Source organism: Jaculus jaculus, chromosome 1 (genome assembly GCF_020740685.1).
Source record: "Jaculus jaculus isolate mJacJac1 chromosome 1, mJacJac1.mat.Y.cur, whole genome shotgun sequence".
In the NCBI taxonomy this organism is placed as follows: Eukaryota; Metazoa; Chordata; class Mammalia; order Rodentia; family Dipodidae; genus Jaculus; species Jaculus jaculus.
Genome location: NC_059102.1, coordinates 47,174,978 through 47,183,014, shown reverse-complemented (window position 1 = coordinate 47,183,014; position 8,037 = coordinate 47,174,978).

Sequence of the window (8,037 nt, the reverse complement as noted above, 5' to 3'; positions counted from 1 at the left end):
AATGTAGACAATATTTCAGAGTAACATGCACCTCTGACTCTCATAATTGCCATTTTCATTCGAAACTATGGAGGTAAGGATGAGTACATCTGAAAGACCAATATCCCACAGAAATGAAAGAAATCTTAGGTGTTCAGTTTTAAATGTTAGAACAAGTGGTTGTTTTGTTTGAGCTTAACAAAATATTTCATTTTTGTTTATAAAAGAATGAAATCAGACTTCCTGTGTCTGTTTATAGTGCTTTAAACACACTGAGTACTTCAGAATGGAAATTTAACAGTGCACTGACAAGTATGGGGATAGAAATGTGACATCAAAAAGTTGTCATACTCACCAAATATAATTCATTTAATACCCCTCCACAATACTCTCTTTATTTTGCAAAGAAATCAAGGAAAATTTATGTCCTTCACAGCTGCTTTGTAACATTTTATTATCTAGTTACCTGAAATTTTGGACCAACTATCTTTTGGAATCTATTTCCCCAGGCAGAACAAGTGCTTTGGCTTTTATATTATGGAAGAGATGTGAATAACTTTTCTCTCCTGTCACCTGCTATTCATAGTTAGTGTTTTCTTCATAAAATATGTTGCTTATTGAAAGCATATAGTTGAGCTCTTATAAAGTTTTAAACTTTTCTGCCTTTTAATCTTTGACTACTATTGTTATCTCTCCAGTCTAGTATCTCAGCCTGAATTCCTGTTTCATGACCTGGGCTTTTGGCTAGTCTTTGATTCTCCTATCTATTCACACTTGGGGAAACAATGTTGTGATCTCATCTACAGAATGATAACAAGCTGAAAACATTTCAGCTATATGTTTCTGTTAATATTTCACTGAGAAATATATAGCACTACGTAGTTCAAGTACCTTTTAGGTCTACAGGGAACATTACTTAACCACTAAACTTACTAAACTTACTAAACTTAGCACAAACATGTGTAATAAAAGAAAGAAGAAAAAAATACAGCACCTAACTGTCTAGACTTATGTCATTTAGTTTACATATGAATCTTCCTCCTCTTTTTCCTTCCTTCCCTTCAATCTTTTCTTCTTTCCTCCCTTCCTCTCTCTTTTCCTTCCCCTCATTCTTCTTTTCTTTCTCTAAATTACTCTCCTTTGGGATAGGGAGATGGCTCTTCCAGTTTGTTGCATAGCCTGGTAGTAAGCATATAGGTGCCATCAATTCCTTATAAGTTTGGATAATTTGTCATTGTGTCAAAATAATTATATGATTATTTTCTACTTTCACATACACTTTCTTCCTAATGATAAAGTTTTCTTACATTTATCCTTCTGAGCTTTCTGAACAAGGCATGGTGGTGTCTCCCAGCATTCATGAAACAGAGGAAAGAGAATGACCAAAAGCTTGACATAAGGCTGGGATGCACGAGTTCCAGGCCCTGTTATCTCAAAGACAAAAAAGAAAAGGAAAGTAAAGGAAAGAAGGAAGAAAGAGGGGTAGAAAAAGAAGGAAGGAAGAAGGAAAAGAAGGGAAGTGTGGTGGTTTGATTCAGGTGTCCCCCATAAACTTAGGTGTTTTGAATACTAGGTTTCCAGCTGATAGAGATTTGGAAGTTAATGCCTCCTGGAGGGAGTGTATTGATGGGGGTGGGCTTATGGGTGTTATAGCCAGAGTTGCCTTGCCAGTGTTTGACACACTCCCCTGTTGCTATTGTCCACCTTATGTTGGCCAGGGTGTGATGTCCACTCTCTGCTCATGCCATCATTTTCCCCTACCATCATAGAGCTTCCTCTTTAAGCCTGTAAGTCAAAATAACCCATTTTTCCCACATGCTGCTCTTGGTCGGGTGATTTCTACCAGCAATGGGAACCTGACTGCAACAGAAAGGAAGTATCACTCATGGTGGGAAAAATATAATTATTCTTAGTTTCCATTAATGTGAATATAATTTTAATAGCAATTTTATCAACTTCCTTGGACTGTAAAAATGCCTTACATGCATCTTATTTAAATGTCCTTGTGCATGTTCACATTGTCATACTGTTTTTGTCTTAATGCCCTGCATTAGCATGTTAAATAACCTGTATACAAAGGATGTTTTAAAATTTCTGAGCCTCACTTTCAGTTTTGTAACTAATAATTTTATGTTAAAATATGTTAAGACAAAAATGCTCCTTTTCTCTAATATTCTAATGAGAGACACTGTTCTTAAACTTTATAATATCTGTTGATATCTTGAAGATAATATCAGATAATACCTTGAGGGTAATTGTACAAAAATAATTACATAAAACTAAAACTCAGAAATCAGCCAAATAGATCCTGCTCAAACTCTTAAAACATATTTGCTGTGGGAAAATAATTTTCTAATTAAGCTAAATCTATGGCATAAAATTAGGAATTAAATTAGCAGGATACATTATATAGTCAAAGATGAAAATTATTGGTAGATGCACTAGGGAGACAGACATCCTTCATGCTTTTGCTTGATCCTCTTTGAGAAGTAGTGCTGGCATAATTCAACAAAAAGTACTGTGTCGTGCCTCACACAAGGAAGGCTAGACAAGTATATAAATACAGGCAAATATAAATGGTGGTTTTGGCCTTGAGGAAATCTATGGAGCAGTTGGAAAGCCAAAACATGAACATCTCCAAGAATCATTGACTAATACAAGCAGCTGTGATGTAACAATAACTACCATTTATTGAAAGCCAAGCATTGTTAGAGGTATTAGATATGATTTGTCTTCTTGTTACATCAGCATTTACCATCACATACTCAACCTGAGACAGGTGATGTAATTCCAATGACAAAGACAAGTAAAATAAGCTTCATGGAAGTTAAATTGACTAGCCAGTCACACAACTGATAATAGCAGGAATGACTGACATTTATTGTATACCACATGTGTCTTCAGTAAACTCAAGGATGGATTGAGGGCACAAGGATTATGGCTGGTGGCCATTTCTGCTCCCTGAAGTGGAGTGTCTGTGATCTACATTCCCAGCTTGCCCTAACCTCTGCAGACATGGGGCCATAACTTTAATTCACAGAGCATTTATCAGAAAACCATGGAACATACTTATATATGTGTTTTCTACAGTGTTAGAATTTCCTGGTGTGTCTTTTTACCTGTGTCCATTCTTGCTCCATTTCTGAAAACATCCCCCTACCAGGAAGTAGGTGCAGACTAGTCGAGAGTGCTGGGCATGCTTCCACATAAGCTCGGGTTAAGTATCTGATTATGTACAATGATTGTGATGGGGAGGTAATATGATGGAGAATGGAATTTCAAAGGGGAAAGTGTGGGGGGGGGTGGGGAGGGAGGGAATTACCATGGGATTTTTTATAATCATGGAAAATGCAAATTAAAAAAAAGTAAAAAAAAAAGTATCTGATTATGAACCAGTCAGTTCCTATAATGGGGAATAGATGCAAGGGAACAAAGTCTCTAGCATTTCTAACCATCTGTTTCAGAAAAATGAATATCTTGATTTCATTCTCAAGGCAGAAGTGCATTACTTATGAGAGTTCCTACATACAATACACAGCATTTGATGTAGAATAGTTCAACAGCATTAATCCAAATATTCAGTAAGGCCCTTTTCTTTTCAGAGCTCCTCCATGACTCTGGCTGCAATACTTAGAGGGGAAAGCAAATCACCATTCTTAGAGAAGGGTGGTGTTTGGGCAGTAGGAGTGTTTTACAAGAAATCATATTCCTGGTATCTTTTTCCAACAAAATTCTGGTAAGACTGTAGCAACTACTTCAACAGTGATGAAACTGCCTGTCTGAAGAGACCTTTGAAAGATAAAGCTTTGATTTGGGATTATTTGCATCTTTTTATCCTTCCTTGTACTACACAGATTTTTCTTAAGATAGTGAATTGAGAAAGAAATAACGAAACAACATTTCTCCCTCTGTGTTCTTTATAAAGTTTGACATAGTATTTTTAATTGATATTCAAACAATTAAATTTTAAGACAAATAAAGCTTTAGAAAAATAGACTAAACAAAGCTAGATATCATCTAAATTATGGGACTTTGTCAAGCCTTAACTGGGACATTATAAGACTCTCAAGTAAATCATATTTATGGCAAGTCAAATATGTGATATACATGAGCACCTATATTTGTCTATATATCTCTATCTATCACTATATCTATACAATTTGTGGACTTAAAACACTGTCATACAATAATCCAGCCATGGCAAGATCATTACTGTCATGGCATCAGAGCAGCTGTGACTGCCCACAGGAGACCCTCACAAGATTGGGCCAACCGGCACTTGCTCATGGAGGGAAGCGATGGCTCACAAGGCAGCACGTGAATGGTTCAGGAGCAGTCCAACAGGCAGCACATGAGAGATGTATAAAGCTTATAAGGGTCACAAAGAGGTCAGGAGTCAGAGCACGAGGGTCTCGCCTGCCTGCATATGAGATTCTTGAGGTCCCATCTCTACACAGATATGTAAATAGTTGCTGGTTCCTGAAGACTTTTCTTGGTGTTGTAGCTGCCTGTACATTGTCCATGCTCCTGTAGGTACCCCTTACTCATGCTCCTGTGAGTAACCCCAACTAATCTTGTTGGTACACCAAGCTAGACTTAAGTAGAATCATTTCTTTAGTCTATCATTGTAGCCCTATCTGGGGTTCATAGAAATTGTTCATATTTCCCTAAGAAAAGTTAACACAATGTTATGTCATATAGCTGGTGCTAAAAAAACCAACAGGGAAAATAATTGATTAACATCTCATATCAACATTGGAAAAAATATTCCTTGTGAATCAACTGCAATTAATTTTTAAACAGATACAAAAGAGCATAAATAAATTCATCTAAGAAGAAATGAATGGATAAAGAAAATATGGCCTATATCAAGGGAGGGTCATTTATCTTTAAAGGATAATGAAATAATACCTTTTGCAGGAAAATGATTGAAACTTGAGATCATCATATTAGGTAATAATCCAAACTCAGAAAGATAAGCATTACATTTTTTTCCATTAGATAAAATTTAGAGTTTTAGTTAAAGATATGAAAGAGGAAAAGAGAGTATAAGGTACTTGAAAGAGGTCTAGTAAGAGGGAGGAAGGAAAATAAAATACGTGTGGTAAACGGGGGGGCTTAAATATGATCAAATTACCTTACGTGTATATGTGTACTAACTTCAGAACTAAATGATCTAGTACTGAAAAAGTTAAATTAAAAAATATCCATTAGCTAAAAGGAAAGATACCTAAATCAGGTAGATTTATCAGACAATTATACAAGACAGTGTGAGATTCATATAGGGCAAGGCAATCAGGGCACTGCTGGTGAGAAGTGCTTGAAAAGAACCTGCCACTCCTTCCAAAATAAAACACAGAGACTCCCATTGCTTGGGTGTGTCACCTTTCTATATCCACATCCATTACAGAGGACTGAAACAAAAGTACCTGATGGGACTTATGCCATGATCATGGCTACAAAAGGACAGCCTTTTGTGACTAGTATATTCTTGGCCACTCCCAGGGTTAGATTCTAGCTCTTCCTAAAAGCAGACTATTATGCTAGCCACACAACCCTTCTCCCACACCTTGACAAGCCACTATAGTGTCTCCAGCTCTTACCTGTAAAGAAGGGTTATATCTATTCTAAGGCCCAAGGTTCACGTTCTAGTGACTGTCTCAGATTCCTCAAAATGTCACATAATCAAGCATCAATGTCTTGAGAGACACCAACTTTTAAAAATTTCATTGCCACTTCATCCATGTTATTTTTCCCCCTGAGACAAAGTACAAAACAAAAAGGAGCTTAAAGCTAAAGAGGTTTATTTTGGCTCACAGTTTGAGTTACAGGGCATCATGCAAGAAGTCATAGTAGCAGGATGATGAGTCAGCTGATCACATAGAGTCTGTAGTCCGGAAGTGCCAGGAGAGACACAGAGAAATGCTGATGCTCACTGTGTTTTCTCTGCACTAAGTCTGAGATCCCAGTTAATGGAACAGTGCTGCTCACATAGTATTTCTATTTTTATATTTTTCTGCAATAATAATAACTTCTTTGTTATCATAAAGTGATATTGGATGCAAGAAAAGATAATATATTAAATGATATGTTAAAATTAGCCAAAGAGTCACCATAACTAAAACTGATACTTTATCTGTTTATAATTTTTACAGTATTAAGTATAACATAAATGCACAATTTGATTTCACTTTTCCTCTAATATTACAAAGCAGGTTTTGACTCAGTTCTCAGTATCAGATGTAAATTTCCTCCTGTTGAGCAGAGCCTTTTATCCAACCATAGAGCAATTGACTACCCCGTAGCATAAGTGCCACATAGGTGCTGCATAGGTGGGCACATCTTGCATGGCTGGTTGATTTTTTTGGCTGGCAGGAACGACTGCTTTTTTTAAACTATAGGTGCCTTTTCACCTCCAGTAATTTGCATAAAGCACCACAATGGCAGCTATCTGGCAGAAAAAGTGAGTTTCCATCTCACTTCCATCCAGAATTCTCTGTGTTCTGAGGCGGCAGTTTCTGGTATGTTCAGCAATAGTGTCTTATGCTCTCCTTCTGGTGAGTAAGCAAGTGCTTTGGCAATGGTTAAGAGGCTCATGGGCCTGCTTGTCCTCACTAAGGAAGTTTACCAATCTCTAGCCTTGGGATAAGCCTGTAACAACCACCCATAGCTTCAGAAAAAAACTTTCTCTACTCCAGGTATAAACTTTTCCTTAAGATATCTCTCTCTCTCTCTTTATCTTTCCTCTCTCTCTCTCTCTCTCTCTCTCTCTCTCTCTCTCTCTCTCTCTCTCTCTCTCACACACACACACACACACACACACATACATGCACACACACATGCACCCACCCACATGTGCTTAAAAACACTTTCAAACTGAGATTTAAACATACCATTTTATGCCTGAAAATTTTCAATATTCCTCATACATGATTTACTTCAACAAATAGTTTATTTCATTTGTTTATTAGAGAGAGAAAGAGAAAGACAAGGAGAGAACTGGCACACCAGGGTCTCTAGCCACTGCAAACGAACTCCATATGCACATGCCACCTTGTGCCACCTGGTTTACGTGGGTCCTGGGAAATTGAACCTGGTTCCTTAGGCTTTGTAGGCAAGTGCCTTATCTGCTAAATCATCTCTCCAGCCCACAAGCAATATTTTAAAGAGATGTGTGTGTGTGTGTGTGTGTGTGTTCATATGCAAGCATGATACAATAGGGTCTTTTGCTGTAAATGACTGTCCATCCAGTTTTATGCAAGTGGTTAGGAAATAAACTAAGGCCAGCAGGTGTTACCAGCAAGAACCTTTAGCTGCTGAGCCACCTCCCCAGCCCCTCACTAATCTTTTATTTTGGAAATTTTTACCATATTAAAATGATTTTCCATGTGAAATGTATATTCATGGATGCATACATATCAGATGAAATATATATATATATATATATATATATATATATATATATATATATATATATATATATATAGAGAGAGAGAGAGAGAGAGAGAGAGAGAGAGAGAGAGAGATGCAAATGCTTTTACATTTGTAAGACAAGTTAACAAAGATATGCACTAAAAGACTGTCATTGCTCACACATAACTTCAGGTAAAGAGGGGAAAGAACAATTCATCAGATGGGGCTGAACACAGTTCAGTGGAGAAGTGCATGGACTAGACACCAAAAAGACAAAACAAAAAGTAATTTATCTGATACATACAAATATTAAATGTGCTTTGATAAGTACATTTGTCATCATAGTTTTCTTTTCTGCAAGTTACCTATGCCTTTTTTTTTGTCTGACTGAGGACTTTAATAGTTTTCCATAAATCCTCCTTCTTTCCTTTCCTTTGCTCTTTTTTCCTTCTTTTTTAAACTAAAACATCACTATTTAAGGATTTTCATGGTATGAGTCCTGAGTAATGAATAATTCAATATATTACTTGCTAAAATGCAACTTATACATAGATGTTTCTGTTCTTTTTCACAGTCATGATGCTGTGTAAAAATCAAATCAAAGCACATCTTGCAGCATTTCTCTCTGACAACAAATGTATTAAA